Genomic DNA, 762 nt, shown 5'->3' on the forward strand with positions numbered 1-762 from the left:
CGCCCGCGGGCGATCTTCGCCGGCAATGAAGAGACCGGCGGCAGGTGCGGCTCGGAGTGACGGGCGGTTTTTTCGCGAAATGGGTCGGCTGTGAAGAGATGCGGACAAGAGGGAGAAGCGTAAGTTTTTGTTTTAACAGGAAAGGAAGGCTTTTTTGTATATATATATATATATATATATATTGGAAGAGGCGTGGGTTTATAAGAGAGAGAGAGCCTTTTATTATTGTTATTATTATTATTTATATTATACTAATATTAATAATGTTATTATTCTTACAGGCGCTCCACACAATTTCGTCGAAAACGTCCTCGCAATACAACGAGGGTCTCCCATAGGCAAAATCGACGTCCCGGACGCGACCGCACAGTCCGTTTCGTCATCCGGGGTCGTTCGGATCACTTATTTTAGCAATCGGGATAAAAATAAAAATTCGCGCATTTTTAGCCTGCACGCAAAACTGTGGTTCAACGAACATCCGTCTTAAGTGGAATCGACATTTCAGACTCACTCGTGTGGTCTATTTTGTCGTTCGGGACCATTTGAACGAGCTTTTTCAACAATCGAGTCAAAAATAAAATTCACATATTTAAGCTTGCATGCAAAATCGTGGTGCAACGAGCGACTTTTCCAAATGGAATCGACGTTTTCGACTCACTCGCGTGTTCTGTTTCGTCATCTGAGGTCATCTGGATAACTTCGACGACGATCGGGTCAGTTTGAGTCAAATTCGTGCATGGCGCGCGATAACAAATTATCGCC

The sequence above is a fragment of the Phalaenopsis equestris genome, unplaced genomic scaffold (genome assembly GCF_001263595.1).
Source record: "Phalaenopsis equestris unplaced genomic scaffold, ASM126359v1 Scaffold233127, whole genome shotgun sequence".
NCBI lineage: Eukaryota > Viridiplantae > Streptophyta > Magnoliopsida > Asparagales > Orchidaceae > Phalaenopsis > Phalaenopsis equestris.